A 19,557-nucleotide genomic window follows, 5' to 3' on the forward strand; every position below is an offset into this window, starting at 1 on the left:
TTAGTTTCAGTCATGAAACTAATCTCATGTACAATGCCTCTTGATATCAATTAATAATGTCCTAGAGGGGAATTTCTAATTCAGTAAGGAGGATAGCAAAACATTGTCTCACCCAAGCTTGTCAGCTTCGTCACAAGACTATAAAGTTGAGAGCAGCTGAGGCAAGACCTCTCTGGTATGTGATCTGTGGAATCCTTCTTACTCACAAAAGGATTTTCCTGTGGTTGGTCAAAGACTTTTGAGATGGATTTCAAGAAACCACAAATCTAAATTAAAAAAGTAGACAACACATGACAGAGGTCCATCATTATACAGCAGGATCCTCCAATTTGCTGTACTGGCTACAAATCAAGAAGAGGTTAATGGTTTTTGCATTGCACAATTTTAGATTTTGAAAAAGAGAAAGCAAGGAACATAAAGACTGTGTTTTTAAATATGAACTTATGGATCTCTCTTGGATTAAAAAACAAAAAGTCCACAATAGTTTTCAAAACAGAGGATGCTGGATGGGTATTTCCATTTTTTAGCATCGAAGAAGCTCTTAAAATTTTGAAAAGCCAGACTAAACTGTTGTGTTCTTAATTCTAATTAAGCCAGATCTATAAAGCATTTAACACATTTTTATGTAGAAATATGGGCAACTTCCTACCTATTCAAGTTATATTTTGTTTCATATCACTGGTGTTGCAAAAAATTATAGATTAAATGAAAAAGTGACTAGAATGACACTCATATGACTCTTCCTCTTTGTGAGATAATTGTTTATGTTGTAAACGGCTATAAATTATACTTTTTAATATGAGAAAATAGAAATCCTACACCTATTATTTCATAGATACGACCTTCTTAGCATTCCAGAGAAGAGTGTTTCTCTAAAATTTTTCACCATCAAATAGTTCTAGAGCAGTCCTATGCAACATAACTTTTTGCAGGGTCCAATTTGGTAGCTATGTGTGGCTTTTAACCGCTTGAAATGTGGCTACTGCGACTGAGGAAGTGAATTTTTAATTTTAATTAATTTAAATTTATATAGCCACATGTAGCTAGTAGCTACCATATTGGACAGCACAGTTCAGAGGTATTTCATATGTTGTCTTTAGCTTTGGGGTATGCATGAATTTACTTAAGGAAATTTTGTTTTGTTAGAATACGCCATCATTTTCCACCCATCCATCTAGTTTATATATAATTTTTAAGCAACCTATGAGTGTAAATCACTACAGTAAGTTTATATGGTGGGGGAGAAAAGACAGGAAGTACAAAACAAATAATATGCTAAATAGGCTAAGTGACAAAAGAAAGAGAAAAAGGCTATGGGAGTATCAAATACTTTTGGGATAGAATCAGGGGAAGGTTCACAGAGGAAGTAGTTCTTTAAATGTTTTTGAGAATTAACTGAAAGCTGTAGAAAGATCAGAAGGGGAAAAGATTAGAAGATAGAAAAGTCTCAAGTTTAGTCTGGGATGTGGGGATAAAGAAAAGGAAATAGCCCAAGGCTTTTTAAGTCTGAGTGACTGAGGTTAGTGTCAGGAACAGATAAAGTCAGGAGAAATAACAGGTTTTGTAGGAAAATGTTGAGCCTAAATAAGGGAACATATTTAAATTTGAGCTCCTTAGTTACAAAAGTTCATTGAAGTGAGTTAATACTTTAGCAATCAAAGGTACTTTATATGTTGGTTATAATTTTACTAAAGACAAATCTAACCAATATGATGATGGGATATGCTGAAAAGATATGTCTAGTAAAGTGTGAGCATTAATCATCTATCTAAACTTCCATCTTAGTCTCTATATTTAAAGACAAAGACCAGGGTAGCCCTAGTCAGTGTAGCTAAACAAAAACTTACTGGAATTTTAATTCCTGTATAAGATTCTTATGGGGTGGTGCAGATCACCTAAGATTTATTAAATTTTTTTCATGCCCTAGGAGAGTGCCTAAAATCCTCAGCAAATATTGCATCATCTATTAATCTATAAGTGAGGACTAAAACACTTTCTGGGGAATAAGACATCCCTATATGTGAGGTCCTGGTGGTGCAGTGTTTCAGCATTTGGTTGCTAGCCAAAAGGTTGGCAGTTCGAATCCACAAGCCGCTCCTTGGAAACCCTATGGGGCAGTTCTGCTCCGTCCTATATAGTCACTATGAGACGGAATCAACTCAATGGCAATTTTTTTTTTTAAATAATGTGATGTGGATGGCTAAACACATGCCATAAATATATAATATTAGTTATGGATTTACTGATGCCCGGATCCATCACACATTCCTTTGGAATATAAATTTATTAAAATTTATGTAAATTGAATGAAAGTTAATATTTATCTACAGAGACCATTGTTGAGTTTTTGTTTTTGTTTTGTGTATCTGGAAGTTAATGCTATTTTGTCCAGAAAATCATTTTGCTTTCTTTGCAAATGGAGAATTAAAGAATTTTCTCGGTTTAAGTAAATGGGATCTTAAATAATGAAGTATTTAATATAAATATATGTATTCCATCTGAAGGCATGTTAAAATGTGGGAGATAATCATGGCTATATCTCTGCTTTTAATCAAGACCAGTCCTGTAGTAGGTTAAAGTTATTTTCTTAACTGATCTTTCATCTCTGGATTCATAGACGTAACAGATATGGATGTCATTTCTTTTATGCAATTATGAGTCCCAGAAAGATATTTAACACAGATGTATGTTTTTTCCACTAATGTTTTTAAGAAGAAATTTGTATCTCAAGAGATCATTGAAAAGTTGTTGCTCTTTATATTTAACATTTTATGAACATCAGGTGCACTTTGACTTAAATGTAGGCATTTTTTTTCCTCCTAAAATGATACATGAAAATCAAGAAATTGTAGATAAACAGTTTGCTGACACACAGATTCTCAAATAGTGGAATTTCTCCCCCCTGATTAAAAATATCTCTGAACTTGACCACCAAAGAAGTATTTCATAGGGTGAATGAAAAAAAACTACTTTTATGATCTCACTCCCTCAAACACACACACACACACACACAATTTTATTATTAATGAAAAACATAAGTGGCAAATGTATGAGGATGGAAACATTTTTATCTCCCTTCAAATTACTTTTGATTATTGTTAATGCAACATGTCAGTGTAGCTAATTCACTCCAAACTAAATGGTGATGGTATAATTGCCTGCAAAAATAACTTTTAAGTAGTAATTGACTCAATGGCACATTAGGGTATTTGTCATTTAAGGGTAGATGCTCTAAAATTCAAGATGAAGTTGTACAAATCTGATCTGAATAGAAGTCAAAATACAATAAACTACAGTTGACCTCCTTTCAGAGAATAGCTTCATCCTTGATAAATTCTGTTACAACAAAGCTAGAATGGCCAATACTTAATGTTTTGGGTTCTTCCACTTTACCCTGCTAGCTGGATGACTTTTGTAAGTTCAAAGTGAAGCAAAAATTACTTTGAATCCTAAGCACATTTATTGTAGGAACACTGATTGGCAGACAAAAGACAAAATTTCAGGTATAGCATAACTACATGAACTACCTGCCAAGAGCTGAGTCTAGTAATACTGGATAGTTAGTGTGCACTGGATAGAAGAGCAAGAGATGATGCCAAATGTCAGGTGTATGAAAAAAGAGAGATTGCAGTAAGATTAAAGGATGATTGAAAGTTTAACATAAAGTGATATGCTACAGTTTTAAGTTACTTTCCTCTGTTTGGTCAGCATATCTTTACCAGTTCAGATAATCAACTATCCCGGCTTCTGTCTGTGAGACTGTGAGAATTTACTTGAGTACTTGGAATAAAACGAATTACAAATCTTTAAAAGAACTAGCAGTTCATAAAGATTTCTCAGTGTAGCAAAAAGTAATTCTAATGGGCTTTAAAAGACAGTCAAACAAACACATGGCTAGAAGAAGTTGCAAGGTCTGACTTGAGATTTTGTTAACATAGAAGAGAAGCAGAGAAAAACGAGGAAACTGAAGTGATAATACAAAACTTTTCTCTTTATTCAGGTTTGGCAGAAGATATGAGTAAAATGTTTTCTACTCTCTGCTCTTGTGTACATTTTGAGATATGACAGTGTGGAAACAATCAATAAGGAAAAAATGCCAAGGAATATAGATACTAGCCCCTGTCAACATGAGGAAATTTTCTGAAGGTTTTTGTTTTTGTTTTTTTCTCCAGCACTCAGTAAGTTTGATCAATGGTCAAGTAACAAATTCCACATCACCTATTATCCCTACTCAAGGTGCCTAAGCCTAAACTCAAATTTTAATTTGCATATGCAAATTTAATTTCCAAAAGGAAATTTGGCTCTTCAGTGAGATTAAAATTCCCATCACCTGGGTGCCTTATTAGCTGAAAAGTAATAGAAAAAAATTTTCCCACAGGTGAGGTAACTGAAATTTGCATTTCTTTAAACTTATCATCTTGAGATTTCCGTGGGCAACAATTTTTTGAACAGGTGTACTGTGGAGACTATGACAAATCTCCACTTAGAGAATTTAAGATATCTAAGAGAATTGACATAACTGTCAAAGGTGAGAAATATCGAATGCCCATTATCTCCTTTAAAAAAAAAAATTCTAGTGTAAATCAAACTGTTTAAGTGGCTATGCTTTAGCACACACGACTTCACTTTCATTCCCTTATCCTTCAAGCAAGTTTTATTTTTGGCCTACCTCGAAACAGGGGAAAAAAGCATGAATATTTTTCCCCCGTTTTTGAGAGTTAATAAATCCTTAGAATACTCATTATAAATAGACACAAAAACTCAAGCTCATGTCATTACAAAGGCAATCAATTTAAATCAAGTCTGAAAAACAATCTTTCTTCTCCTCCTTCATGATACAGTACTGCTGATCTCCCCACTTTACACTCCTTTAAATTATTCAAATAAAATATACTAAATTATTCAAGAAAAGTCCTAGGCAATGCACTTATCCAATGTCACTTTCATACTGTCAAAATTTGTTTTCCTTCTATTTTTTGGAGTAAACATTTCATTTATTTTTCTCTATATCTTATTTATCTTGGTTACTTATTTTAGTGTGAAACTGCTCTAATTATATTACATGTGACCAACAAATATCATTGTGATGAATATACTATTTCTATCCTAATATTAGAGCCTTAGAATATGTTAATTCATTTTTGAGGTAAGTTACTACAAATAATGATTTAAAAGTACACACACACATGCAGTATCGAGATCAACAGGGCCTAGCGTCTAAAGAATGCCAAAAGAATAGATAAGGAACTGCATTTTGGGGGATAAATGAAATTCTGGGTCTTAAAAATTCATCTTCTATGACTATTTCTTTACTTTGGGGACTAAAATTCTGCAAAATAAGTACTCCATTTAAATGTGTTACATTAAGCATTTTTACATATATTCAATGAGTAGTAATAGAATCAGTGATAGAAAGTTAAGTCTGATTATTAACCTTTATATTCATGAAAAAGTCTACCATACAATAAAGTTTGGTGTTTTCATCATTTTTTTTAATATATCACAAAGCAAAACTGCAACTTCTAGAAATAATGACAGTAAGGGATTTTATTAGTCTTCTTGTCATTTCAGTTTTTATAAATGGAAATTGAATATTTTTCTTGACATTTTTACTGTTATATTTACCAGTTTTCAAAACTCTGACTTACCATGTTAAAAAAGTGAAAAAATGTTATTCTTGATTATTCTCAAGAATTCTGTAAAGTCTCTTAGAAAAATTAGTCTTTCTGAATAGGATTAAGTAATATGTTCTTGGTTGTCTTTTATCATGATGTTTTATAGTATGTCTTTTTACTATTATTATATGAATCTTTTAAAAACATGCACAATTATCGAGGTTACTTGAATATCTGATGGTTCAAAACTAAAATGATTTTAAATACACAATTAAGGAATAAATAGTTACACTTTAAACTATGTCCTCTTTATCCAGATAAAGTGATCAGTTTAGAAATAAAGCATCACTGCTGGTAAAAAAAGAAAAATCAAGAAAACCCACAACCATATGTGTACTGACTGAGTAGTTGTTTGAGAACAATGAAGTAACACTTATTTTAAAGTAGAATTTCCTCAGATAACCTAATGAATACATTTACTAAAGACTGTATAAAAAATAAACTTTAACCAATTAAAATTTTAATCTAGTGAACTACTGATAATTTTTAATTGTCTTAATTTTTTCTTACTTCCTCACAGGTTAATTATAAATGACCAAAACAATTTGAAATACAACACTATCATTTCATGTCTTGTGCACAATTACAAATACCATCCTGCATCACCACAAAAATCTTAAAAATGATATATTTTAGTTATATAATATGCTTTAAAATAACTTTTATTTTTAAGAAACCACTGAGATAAATTTTGCTAAGTTTGAAAAGACTTCCATTTGGTAAGAAAGGAGAACTTCTTACTTTAACATTGGCTTAAACTGTCAAGACAAGAATATGCTTTATTTGTACTGACTGCTGTCGCCAGCAATGCCTCCAATTCAACAAGTGTAAAATTTCCACTATTTAACAAACTATTGACTTTGGTTAACAGCTCTGTCTGCTAACCAAAAGGTCAGCAGTTTGAATCCACCAGGTGCTCCTTGGAAACTCTACGGGACAGTTCTACCCTGTCCTATAGGGTTGTTATGAGTCAGAATCAACTCGACGGCAACAGGTTTTGTTTTTTTTTGTAATTGTCTTTATCAGTAATTACACTATATGTGATTGAAAGAAAACTGATAACTTGGAGAATTTTCCACTCTGGATATTTTAAGTCCTTTTGACAAAATTATTTACACACTGGCAATTTTCTGTAAATCATAATCCTACTAAAAGAAAATATAAAGGAAATAAAGATCTATGTTTCTGCAAATACTAGTGTGACAGATATCTTGATACATTCAGTCGTTGGTTTCATCTTAATACAGTTTCCAAAGCATGTGCTCAATTATTAAAAATAGTAGCTATCATTTATTGGGAGCCCTGGTGGCACAGGGATTTAGAGCTCGGCTGCTAACTAAAAGGTCAGTAGTTCAAATTCACCTCCCTGGAAACTCTATGGGGCAGTTGTACTTTGTCCTATAGGATCACTATGAGCCACTATCAATGGTTGTCATTTAATGAGTTTTTATTATATGTGAAGCACTGTGTTAAGTGCCTTTAATACAGCATTTCTATAATATATGTACTATTATTATCACTTTCATTTACATAAAAGGAAATGGAAGATCCAACAATTTAAGTAACTTGGCTAAGTTTACACAGCTATTAAGGTATGCAGCTAGAATTTGAAAGCAGATTTATCTTTTATATCAGGAAAAAAATATGTTCATGTGTTCACTTATACTAAAAGAAAAAATGTTTTGGAATTAGAATCTACATCAAAATTATCAAGAGGGATCACCCAGTAAAAAGCTAATCTATATGACAATGTAATTGTAGGCAAAATGGTAAAGATCCTTGACAATAAATGGTTTTGTTGATTTAAGTTTTTCTTAGGAATCAAATTTTCTGATAATGGTATGAACAATTAAATGGAGGGATCATTCCACATGTTAGTATAATCCAAATTAAATTGCAAACACTATATCTTCTGTAGACTGAACTAAACACTGTCCTTTGATTCAAATGCTTACCTTATCAGAAAAAAAAATATCCTTGCATTCAATAAGTAATTGAATTGGGAAATAAATTTACTTGATCGTGTTGAAATTGATGTAGCATAATTGGCTAAGTTTCACTAAGGACATTTAATAGAGCTATGTTTCATTGTTCGGGAACTCATGTGGAAATTAGATCAGAAGTCCGAGCATTAAAAATCTCACTTTCTCCAGAAATATCCATGATTCATAAGGATTTCTCCAAAACTAATTTTTACTTAAACCTCTTGTAATGTTCTTAATAAACCTACATTAAGTGAGGAGGATATTCAGCAAATACCTCCATTGATAACTTACTATGATTTATGAGTTATCAACAGGAAAGTTTCTAACTTTCAGTACATTTCCTGGACTATGGTTATCAGGTTACACCATAAGAAATTGCAGATATTCAACTGATTTTGACCTAAAAAAGACAATTTCATATTATCTGCCTGGTATTTAGTCAGACTTTCCACTGATATTCAATTCTTCATATAAATCACTACATCAATAAGAAAAGATTAATCCCAAAAGTCTGTGGAATATACAAAAAAGGTGTGCAGGAAAACTCATTACCTACTTATGAACATTAATAATTGCATGGAAATTATCAAAATATGTGGTCCTTCTTAATGAGGTTACTTTAATGTGAGATGAGCAGTAAAGTGCTTGAATAAGTGAAATTATTTGAGAGTTGATAAAGGCACAGCCACCATTCCTGTGTCATTTTATTGTACTGTGGTGACTTCTGTGTTGCTGTGATGCTGGAAACTAGGCCACCAGTATTTCATACCAGCAGGGTCACTCACGGTGGGCAGGTTTCTCTAATGCTGAAAGATGAGCACCTCAGATTGACAGGCACTCAAAATATGACTGGGGAAGAGCTGCCTCATCAAAGTAGAGTCTATCTGAATGACGTGGATGGAGTCAAGCTTGTGGGATCTTCATTTGTTAATGTGGTACAACTCACAATGAGAAGAAACAGCTGCAAACGTCTGTTAATAATCAGAAGATGGAATGTACTAAGTGTGAATCTAGGATTATTAGAAGTTGTGAAAAATGAAGCAGAACACTTGAAAATCAATATCCTAGGCATTAGTAAGCTGAAATGGGCTGGTATTGGCCATTTTGAATAGGACAATCATATGGTCTACTATGCTGGGAATCACAAATTGAAGAGGAATGGTGTCACATTCATTGTCAAAAAGGGCATTTCAAGATCTATCCTGAAGTACAATGCTGTTAGTGATAGGATAATATCAATATACCTACAAGGAAGACCAGTTAATACGAAGATAATTCAAATTTACACACCAATCACTAATGCCTAAGATGAAGAAATTGAATACTTTCACCACTCTTGCAGTCTGAAATTGATCAACATGCAATCAAAAGGCACTGATAATTATTGGCAATTGGAATGCAAAAGCTGGAAACCAAGAAGAAGGGTCAGTAATTGGAAAATATGGCCTTGGTGATAGAAACTACACTGGAGATCACATGATAGAACTTTGCAAAACCAAGGATCTATTAATTCGAAATAACTTTTTTCAAGAACAAAAATGACCACTAAACACATGTACCTCACCAGATATAATTCACAAGAATCAAATTCACTATATCTGTGGAAAGAGACACTGAAGAATCTCAATAACAGAACAAGGCAAGGGGCTGACTGTGGAACAGACTGTCAATTGCTCATATGCATGCTCAAGTTGAAGTTGAAGAAAATTAGAACAAGTCCATAAGAGCTGAAGTAAAACCTTGAGTATATCCAACCTGAATTTAGGGAAAATCTCAGGAATAGATTTGAGACACTGAACACTAATGACCAAAGACCAGATCAGTTATGGGACGACACCAAGGACATCATACACAAAGGAGGCAAAAGGTCATTAAAAAGACGGGAAAGATAGAAAACAAAAAAATGGATGTCAGAAGAGACTGAATCTTGTCCCTGAATGTAGAGTAGCCAAAGTGAACAGAAGAAATGACCTGAACATAAAAGACCTGAACAGAATATTTCAAAGGGCAGGTCAAGAAAAGAAAGTAAAGTTTTACAATGAAATATTGAAAGACCGGGACTTAGAAAACCAAAAGGGAAAAACATGCTGGGCATTCCTCAAGCTGAAAGAAGTGAAGAAACAATTCAAGCTTCGAATTGCAATATTGAAGGATTCTGTGGGCAATTGACTTGATGGCAATGGGTTTAGTTTGGGTTTTACAGACAAAGTATTGAACAACGCAAGAAACACCAAAAGAAGATGGAAGGAATACACAGAGTCACTGTACCAAAAAGAATTGGTCAACATTCAACCATTTCATGAGGTAGCGTATAATCATGATCAAGAACTGATGGTACCGAAGGAAGAAGGTCAAGCTGCACTGAAGGCATCAGTGAAAAACAAGGCTCCAGGAATTGACAGACCAACAACTGAGATGTTTCAATAAATGAATGCAACATTGCAAGCACTCACTCGTCTATGCCAAGAAATCTGGAAGACAGCTACCTGGCCAACCAACTGGAAGAGATCCATATTCGTGTCCATTCTAAAGAAAGGTTATCCAACAAGTTGTACAAATTATCAAATAATATCATTAATATCACACACAAGTAAAATTCTGCTGAAAACAATTCAAAAGTGGTTGCAGCAGTACATGGACAGGAAATTGCCCAAATTCACAAGAGGATGTGGAAGGAGGGATATCATTGCTGATGTCAGATGGATCTTGGCTGAAAGCAGAGAATACCAGAAAGATGCTTGCCTGTGTTTTATTGACTGTGCAAAAAGGCATTCGGCTGTGTGGATCGTAACAAATTATGGATAGCATTGTTAAGAATAGGAATTTCAGAACATTTAATTGTGTTCATGAAGAACCTGTACATAGACCAAGAGGCAGTGGTTTGAACAGAATGAGGGAATACTGCATGGTTCAAAATCAGGAAAGGTGTGCATCAGGGTTGTATCCTTTCACCATACTTATTTAATCTGTGTGCTGAGCAAATAATCCAAGAAGCTGGACAATACAAAAAAGTACTAGGCATCAGGATTGGAGGAAGCTCATTAACAAACTCTGATATGCAGATGACACAACCTTGCTTGCTGAAAGTGAACAGGATTTGAAGCATTTAGTGATGAAGATCAAAGACGACAGGCTTCAATATGGATTACACCTCAACATCAGGAAAATAAAAATCCACACGACTGGACCAATAAGCAACTTCATGATAAACAGGAAAAATGACTGAAGTTGTCAAGGATTTCATTTTATTTGGATCCACAATTGACACCCATGGAAGCAGCAGTCAAGAAATGGAATGACGTACTACATTGCCAAATCTGCTGCAAAAGACCTTTTTAAAGTGTTAAAAAAGAAAAAAAAAAAAAAACTTTGAGAAATAAGGTGCACCGGACCTAAGCCATGGAAACCCTGGTGGCACAGTGGTTAAGTGCTACGGCTGCTAACCAAAAGACTGGCAGTTCGAATTCACCGGGTGCTCCTTGGAAACTCTATGGGGAAGTTCTACTCTCTCCTATAGGGTCGCTATGAGTCGGAATCGACTTGACGGCAACAGGTTTGGTTTTTGTTTTTTGGATCTAAGCCATAGTACTTTCAATTTCCTCACATGCATGTGAAAGCTGGACAATGAATAAGGAAGACCGAAAAAGAACTGATGCATTTGAATTATGGTGTTGGCGAACAATATTGAATATACCATGGACTGCCAGAAGAAGGAACTATCTGTCTTGGAAGCAGTACAGCTAGAATGCTCCTCAAAAGCAAGGATGGTTAGACTTCACCTCACATACTTTGGACATCTTATGAGAAGGGACCAATCTCTGGAGACAGACATCATGCTAGATAAAGTAGGTCAATGAAAAAGACGAAGACCTTCAAAAGATGGACTGACACAGTGGCTTCAACAGTGGGCTCAACAATTATGAGGAAGTCACAGGACCAGCCTGTGTTTTGTTCTGTTGTACACGGGTTGCTATGAGTTGGAACCAACTCAGTGGCACCTAACAACATCAACAGAGGCAAAGCAGAGTAGGATGTGTAGCTGTGAGAAGAAAAAAAAAGGATTAAAAAAGTGTGTTTTAGTCAACAGAATTATTTTAATCTAAGCTGTGTGCACTATACTGAGTTAACATAAGGAACTGTAAAGAAAAGACAACAAAGCAAATATAGAGACAACCTGAAAAAGAACACTTGTCTGGTATCTAGATGAAGAAAATCGCCTGCATTTAATTTGGTAAATTCCCACCCAGTGGAACACAGGCTGCCAGTAACAACTTGAATAGACACTTTACTCCATCTCTTCTAATATGGCAAGCAGGATGACATTTGCATGTGTATGATTGTTAGCACTGCCCTTGAATCATAAGGAAAGCTATGAAGGCCAGCATGAGTATCTTCCCCCACTTTAAGGAAGTAGGGAAAACTCTCAGTTTTGTATTCCTCTAATGACCAATTCTTCAAGTAACCATAATACATTAGTGTTTTTAATGAGTCCAGATTTTTTTGTTTCATTTAAATAAAGTTCTTTAACATAATTTGGCCTCCCAGATTCTTGCCTCTGCTAAGCATTTTTTACTTATGTTGTCGTCTATCCATGACTCTTAGTCATATGTAACACCTGGAGGCCTAATAACAAATGCCATTTTTAATACAGTTTGAGTGCTTGATATTTAAAAAATCTACGATGAATCCACTTATACAATGATGAATCATTTTTTATGAAAGAAATAATATTTAATGTTGTATAAATTATGTTAATATCATCTTTAATTTTGGTTTTATAAGGAAATCTTTAATGTCAAAATATTCCTAGTTTTAAAATATGTAATTATCTTTATGAATTTACTATGTAGATAAAGTTGTAAAGTATTTCTGTAACTCCAAATGAAAGTAAAATGTGACTTTCACTAATAAAAGGAAAGTTTATTTTATTCTAGAAAAATCATGCTTGGCTATTTCCCACCCTCTGTATATAACCAAGGGTTAACCTATAATTTCTATGCAAATGATTTCAAATCAGATAATGTTGAAGAAATTTCCTTATTCAGGCACAATATGAACCCCAAATTACGTTTTATTAATAAATTGAGAATGAAGGAATCTTGTTCCAATTTATTGTCCTCGTTTTATTTGACTAACAAAGGCATAAAATAAATGCTTCTGTCAAAATCCTCTAAGTTCTATTTCTTATAAACTCTGCCAAGTTGAGTAAGTAACAGCAGTATTTATTAAAATCGTTTTCTTTGAAGCCCAGATGGGGAAATGAATTTTTCTTTAAAAAAAGTACTTATTTTTCAAAAACGGAGTAACTTTTGAATTTAAACCAAATATTCCTAAATTAATATGTAAACCACCATCTACCTTAATTTGAATGGTCGACTGACCTCATTTACTATATGATTAGTTTGTTTTTTTGTCTTCGTTTTTTTTCTTTCAATCGTCAATGACAGCAACAAAAAGGGCCTTAATTTTGAAAAGTAAGTAATTTCTGACTTATATGCTAGATAAAAAAAAAACTAATGAGTACATACACATAAAGTTACATATACAGAATCATTATAATTACAGCAAAAATGATCTATCTAGTATCACCTTTTTTCAAAATGTGAATAAAAAATGTCTGTATGCTTATATGACTACCTTATCAGGCCAAGTTGAAACATCAGGGCCTTATTCTCCTGGGCATATACTCTTTCATTGTGCATCTCCAAGACAACTGAGGCCAAACAAGGGGGCGATTTCAGAGTGTGGGGCAAATATTAGCCTTGTAGAAACCAGTATTCTTGATTGATAACTTCTGTTTTTACTTTTGGAAAGAGACAAAAACAGGAAAATAAAGGAGGTTTTCAAACTGATTTTTTTAGCATATGTGTGTATATGTAGAACAGCAGAAGTAGACAACAGAGTTACTTGTAGTAAACTATTTAATCTTTCAACAACTAAACTTATGAAGAAGGAGTGGTGAAAATTCAATGGAAGAAGCTAATTTTAGTAGGAGGAAAGGAAAACGGAATGGAACGTAAAAGAGTTACGTAAAGTGTTGGACAAAAACCCTAACGAGGTAAAATCAGGTCAAAATCCCTACGTTGTACACTTTCTCTGGCCTTTTAACTCCCCACCCCAGCATGTGGGGGTGATTATTACTAAGGCCTCAAAGTGCTACTAATGTGGGGGGAGAAAAAGACACTTGGAATTGGTTTTGTAGATGAAAACTTAAAAGATCGAATTTGTTTTGCCAGTATTAGTACATATGCTAATTGCAAATTTCTGTTTAGGAACTTTATCCAATCATTATATTGCCATTTTGTCTAAACAAAAATATAGGAGCTTATGTGTCTGCATATGGCTATCCCTAAATACTAATATCTAATATATCATAGTTTTAGACGTCTTTTTCTTAAATCAGTCAGAAGGTGGAATGATTTCTGTTTAGAAGATCATCAATTTAGTCCAAATCTCTAGTCAATTGTAGAATACTCTTAAAATTTGTATTTTAAATATAATTTTGGCAATATTTTTTCAAAAGATAGTTAAAGAAAATGTTATAAAAAGTATGAAATATTTCAGAAATAAGGTATTCTAAGCCTCTGGAGAAAAGTATGTTTTGATTAAGTTTTACCTGGTGATAAAAATAGACGATAAGAAAAATGTAATAAGTTGGGCCTAATCTTTATTTATAAAAATCTGTCCTGGATACGTACATATTTATGATATATTATACAATTTCAGATATTTCATATATTATATATCTCAAAGGAAGAAATAATGCTTGTCTGAATAATGCCAAAAAGTAGAGTTCTTACACTGTACCACTGCCATCTGTTGGTAATGTATCTTAATAGCAGGAACACCACCGAGGCCTTACAATCGTAGGTTCTTTTTTGTAAAAACTACAATTCTAAAGGGGCACTGAATATTACCAAGAGAAATACAGTTTAAGCATTATTAAAGACAAACCTCTGTCTGTATCTTATTCAAAAACCATTATATGTTATACATTTTAAAAGGTGTGTGTGTGGGTGCCTGTGTACTTGTATTTTAGAAAATTTTTTGTCTTTTTCGAAGATTCTAAAAAAATCGCCGTAAGAAAAAATGCATCTTTACCTACTAGAATGAGAGCCTACTTAGGCAAGATGCCACCATGCTAGGCTTCCTTGTTTGCACTTCTTTCAAGCGGTTAATCTATGTTCTATATTTGAGCTGCATTTGCATCATTATTGCATGCTAATACTGGTAATTATTTTTTAAAAATAAATCCAAGAGAAGATATTTTAACTTTTGACCAAACTATGATCAATATCCTTGGTTCACAATTTTTCATCCTGGCTTATAAATTCTAAGAATATAATTAAGAATAAAGAACTGCTACACTTTGGGTTTTTACAGTTTGGGTCTCCATGAGTCAGAATCGGCTTGACGGCAACAGGTTTGATTTTGGTTTTGGCACTTTGGGTTAGGTAGAAATATAGACTGAGTTATTTGGACAATAAGGTTAATGTCCACCTAAAAAGGAAACCGCTGTTAATTTGGTGAAAGGTCGCTTCAAATAAATTATTGACTTAACTAGACGTGGTACTATGCAGATAGATTGTAAATAAATTCGATTCTACCTTTTGGTTCAAGAGAATACTACTTATTTACTTAATGATGTGAAGAATTTTATCCCTCCAGTATCTATCCCAGAATTATGTCAGGATTTTTGAACAGAGAATAGAACTGAAAGCTTTTATTTTGAGATTGACCAAGCAAATCCATTAAAAATAAAAATTGCATCATGCCTCTAGATCAAATCTGTCAAGTTTCTAATAAAAATGAAATAAAAAAGCAATGGCCTTTGATGAGAAAGATCCCAAGTCATCTATAATTTTAATTTGTTTAAACTGGGTATATAAACTGCGTTACCGTCAGGTCGATTCCAACTCACAGCAACCCTACAAGACAGAGCAGAACTGGCCCCATAGGGTTTCCAAGGCTGTAAATCTTTACCAAAGCCGACTGCTATGTCTTTTCCCATGGAGCGGCTGGTGGGTTTGAACCACCAACCTTTCACTTACCAGTGTAGCACTTAACTACTGAGCCAGCAGGGCTCCTACTATCCGATTGCGTTGTAATATGCAATAAAAATACAATTATCAAAGGAGAAATCTAGATTTTAAATTAAACCAATTAAGTGTGTATTCACACATTTTCCAAGATATACATGAATTGTTAATGGCTGGTGACTTCATAGAGTGAATATTTCCACTACAATTAAGATGTTCTGAAGAAGAAAAAAATTCTTAACATTCAGTTTAACCTATGTAGTTTTTTGTTTCTACAGCCCTAGTACAGTTACACACAACATTAACGACAACACAGTAAATACAGGTAAACAATGGATCTAACATGAAAAGTATCTAAAGAGAAATGAAAATAAAATGTCCATTTGCTCAGTTATTATTAATATAGTTAAATGATATTTCAAAATCTTAGGCAAACAAATTTTTTATTTACCATAGTGGTCAAAAATATGTGCTGTGAATTTAATAAGGTCTGAATTTGTGGATTTGATTAGTAACATTGTTATTTAATAACTGTGTAACTTTGGGCAAGTCTCAATTTCCATGTTTATAACATGAAAATTATTAGAATGCCTCCCACCTTACAGGGGTTCAGATGTAGATGTCTAAGATACAGATAATGGAAGAACAGAGCACAATTTTGGTTCATTTGGACCAACTGAAATATTTATAAATCATGATTATCAAGTGGGCAAAAAGTAATTTTCTAGTATTTTTGACATTTATATTTTAACCATAATCTTTGGTTAAGTAATTAACTGGATTTTTCAGTTATTGTGAATGTGCTAGTTTTGAGAATCAACCTATCAAGCAAGCCATTTGTAGAAGGAGAGCTAAGAAAATGCTATTGATCATATCTGTCCTTTTTTAGTCACTTAACAGTTTACGACTTTACCTGTTTGTCTTCAATAGCTTCTGAAAGGAGATTTTTCTCTTGACTTTTTCACCACACAGCTAAAATTTCAAAATTTATCTCTATATTAGTTCCAAAACAGTTATTAAAAAAAATATATACAAAATTTCTCAGAAAAATAAAAAACATTCGAATTGTTTCTTAAAAGAATTTACTCTCAAATACTTTTAAGTTAGACACCCTCCCACTCTAAGCAGCACATTTACATAGGTATAACCTATAGCTACTAAGGTTCTGGTAGAAATGAAAAGAAAAAGAAAAAAAATTATGTCAAATAAAATGCTTTCTGTTCATAATGGGAAAAAAAGGTGTCATTATTTCATTCAAAGAAATACAACTAGGGTCAAAATATAACTGAGGTTGCTGGCTTGTAGATTATTTCTTTGCAATTAACCAAAAGTTGTTAATTTATATTTTGAAAAGCAGCATGACCTTTGAAGGTGTGTTTGCTAAGCAAAAATTCACAACTCCAGTCCATCTATTAAAAGCCTAATGTGTTAGACATTTTTAGCAGGAAAGCAAACACCTTTAAAATAAAAAATAGGGAAAATATTTAGTTTTCTGCAAATGAGAAAAACATAAGTTTCATAAAATTGGCTTGCTGTTAGTGCTCATGGAATATTAAAACTCTACATTAATGTATATGAGGGCCTAAGTTAACAGGGACACACTGTTAAAGTTAAGATGACTATAATATTGTTCTTACGGTGTTTATTCCAAATAGAATTCTATAATGCAAGACAAATCTATGTTGCAATATAACGGTATTACAGTGAATTTTCAGTACAGTTTAAATTGCAGCATAAATTCTCATGTAAAAGACGTATCTAACATTCAAGATGATAAGTTGCTATAAAATATGTAATGTTGCCTTATAAAATTAAGTTTTATTCACAAAAATTGTTAATACTTTAAGTTCATATTTTAAGTTTTTAATTTGTTTGAAAAGATTCGTCAATTTTGCTAGTTAATAAACTTTAATTGGGTATTTACTACAAAAATCAATAACAAAAACTACTTCCAGCACTTTGGAACATTTTAGGCTATTTGATCACTACAGATTAAATTTTTTTTTAATTTGCACAAGCACTATTACTATGGTAAAAGACATACGATACAGTGAAAAGTACACTGACTAGGAGACAGAAGACATAAATTCTATTCCAGACTGTCACTAAGTAGCTTTTGTGACCTTGGGAAATTCACTTCAAAAGGAAAATGGAACCTTCTGAAAAACTAAACTTTAAGTAGGTGTAACAGATCACAGTTCACATTTAAACAATTTTGTGCTTTACTAAATTAACTCAGAAAAAACACAAGTTAAGCACAAACACAAAACATCCTGAAGAATGATCTTCCTAAGTAAAACAGACAAACTAAATAAACTGAAAATTCGAAGACATTACATAGTATCCACTAACATGTATTTCACTGAAATATCCCTACTTTCTCCATTTGGAGTCTTTAATAAAAAGAACAGAAATAAAATCACAACAGCAAACAAATTAATGTATTTCCATTGAAACATTGCTAGTTATCTCCACATACTGCTGGTTCACAGTCAAGCCTGAGTACCTATCACCTGTACTATTTCTGAAGAGAAATAGTAACCCTAGCTTTAATTTGATACGTAAGAAATATCCCCTTTCTCTCTCTTCCTTTATTAAAAAATTCAAATACTGCATATTTCCCAGGTAAGTTATACACAATTACTCAATTTATATGGCATAGTGAAAAACACATGGATTTGAGCCCAGTTCTAATTTTGCGACCTTGAGCAAGCCATTATTTACCTAACTCTGGACTAGCCTGAGTCCCCATTAGGAAAAAAAAAAAAAAAAACAGAGGGATAAAAATGTCTGCTCCACCTAACTCACAGGGTTGCATGAATTGTTAAATGATTATATTCATTACTAGTCTTTTGTCAAATATAAATTCACAAATGTCAATTTTATTTAGAAGAGCTATAGTTTCAAGGAAACTTTACAATAAGAATAGTGTTTTTCTTTTATATTTGGTAGCACTTTGGCAGAATATGTGTCATAGTTTATACTTTTAAGTCTACTAATTTCCTCATGAGATTCATTAAAGGAACTAAACAGGGTTTGCTTCTCTGACAACAAAAGATATTTTTGTAATACCTTCTAATAATCTAGTTCTTCCAAGGGAAAACAAAGTGTGATCTCCCAAAGGGAAAACTATTCGCCCCACTGACTGTTAACTACTATTACAAAATCTATCTTACTAAAATGCCCAAATGTAATTCAAATAAAATAAGAAACCTAAAACCTCCCAAAGTCAGGGATTCAAACATTGCCAGAATTTATCTAGAGCAATACAGCTTAGTTTATTATTTAACAGTTTATGTGTAAGCCAACTCATAGCCTAGACATAATAAATTTTCTTTTTTCTCCCAAACACTGTCCCTCCAGACTTGTTCTCTCAAATATTTTTTATCTTTAAATAGAAGGAAATTCTCAGGAACTTGACTCTGGTTTCTGAGCCTATTTTAAATTATAATCAAATTTTCCTTTTTTTGAAAAAAAAAAGTTTCTCAGATATATCCAATTCTAGCATCGCTCTCTTGGTCAATTTGTTTACATCTTTTTTTTTTTTTTCCTAGTCTACTACGACTATTGTATTACTGTATATTTTAGTTATCATATATTTTAAATTACTAAGGCCAGTGATGTTATCCTAATTGTGCATAATAGGATTGAATAAATGCAAAACTTCTAAAGATTAATTATAATACATTTACATTTTTTCTTTAATATATACCCTTAACTGTATTTACACTTAAAGAAAATAGTATGCAACACTGGTTGATGGAATGAATGTTATTCCAGGGATCAGAAGAACCAGGATTAAGTGCTGTCTCTGTCACTTAATAGATATCTGACCTTAACAAAAATAAACAACATGTC

At 32.9% G+C, this 19,557-nt stretch overlaps 1 protein-coding gene across 3 annotated transcripts in view; it reads right to left on the reverse strand.

Annotated features, from left to right (window-relative positions):
- Positions 1–19,557, reverse strand: part of PCDH11X (protocadherin 11 X-linked) — an 857,900-nt gene that overhangs the window by 825,068 nt on the left and 13,275 nt on the right. For 2 of the 3 annotated variants that reach the window (XM_049872538.1, XM_049872540.1), the window contains exon 2: positions 113–266. The exons of the other annotated variant lie outside the window; for it this stretch is intronic. The gene's annotated coding sequence lies outside the window, so the exon portion shown is untranslated. The remainder of the gene's footprint in view (positions 1–112; positions 267–19,557) is intronic. 3 annotated transcript variants of the gene reach the window in all.

The sequence above is a fragment of the Elephas maximus genome, chromosome X (assembly GCF_024166365.1).
Source record: "Elephas maximus indicus isolate mEleMax1 chromosome X, mEleMax1 primary haplotype, whole genome shotgun sequence".
In the NCBI taxonomy this organism is placed as follows: Eukaryota; Metazoa; Chordata; class Mammalia; order Proboscidea; family Elephantidae; genus Elephas; species Elephas maximus.